This window comes from Primulina tabacum, chromosome 6 (assembly GCF_025594145.1).
Source record: "Primulina tabacum isolate GXHZ01 chromosome 6, ASM2559414v2, whole genome shotgun sequence".
NCBI lineage: Eukaryota > Viridiplantae > Streptophyta > Magnoliopsida > Lamiales > Gesneriaceae > Primulina > Primulina tabacum.
The window spans coordinates 15,937,695-15,938,624 of NC_134555.1; the positions used below are offsets into that span (position 1 = coordinate 15,937,695).

General features: G+C 42.6%; 1 non-coding gene across 1 annotated transcript; it reads left to right on the top strand.

Annotated features, from left to right (window-relative positions):
* The first annotated feature begins 606 nt into the window (after positions 1–606).
* On the top strand, positions 607–712 carry LOC142550358 (small nucleolar RNA R71). The gene has a single exon (XR_012821322.1). It is a non-coding gene; the product is annotated as a small nucleolar RNA R71 (small nucleolar RNA).
* Positions 713–930: the final 218 nt, after the last annotated feature.

The following is a 930-nucleotide window of genomic DNA, read 5'->3' on the forward strand; positions in this document are numbered from 1 at the left end:
TCAGTGAACGAGATAAACTTAGACATCATCTGCTCTAAGTTGGACTTTTCTTCCCTATGAGGATCAAATCCGTACATCGGTTGTTTCCCGTATGGTTGTCCTCCTTGTGGTCGATTCTGACTACTTTGGCCACCCCATGAGAAGTTGGGATGTTGCTTCCATCCAGGATTATAAGTGTTTGAGTACGGATCATTCCTTGGACGATTTTGGACTCCCACTTGGTTTACAGGTGCCCCTTCTGGAGCATAGAAAGGACCACTGTCTTGACATTCCTTAACAAGTGTTCTCCTCCACATTTTTCACAAAATATCTCTTGAAGACACATAGCCGTGCCACTCATATTCAACCCGTCCAGTTTCCTGTTCAAGATATCAAGTTGTGCAGTAATAGCAGAAAGGTCAGTTACCTGGTGAACTTCCTGCACTCCTTCGCTGGTTGTTCCTTTCAGATTGAGGATGATAGCTGCTAGCAGCCATCTCCTCCAGTAACTCGTATCCTTCCTCAGCAGTTTATCTCAACAGGTTCCCACAAGCAGCAGCATCTATCATAGTACGATTAGGAGTAAGCAAGCCATAGTAAAAGGTTTGAACGACTAACCCAAGTGGAAGTTCGTGATGAGGACATCTTCTTAATAAATCTTTGAAGTGCTCCCATGCCTCATATAAAGACTCCTGATCGAATTGAGCAAATGTTGTGATGTCTGCCCGCAGCTTCATGGTCTTAGATGGAGGAAAGTATTTAATTAAAAACGCTTTCTCCATGTCTTCCATGTGGTGATCGAACCTACAGGCAAACAATTCAACCATGCTTTAGCTTTATCACGTAGGGAGAAAGGAAATAAACGCAACCTAACAGCATCATCAGAAACTCCATTAAATTTAAAAGTGTCAAAAATTTCAAGAAAATATGCGATGTGCGTGTTTGGGTCAT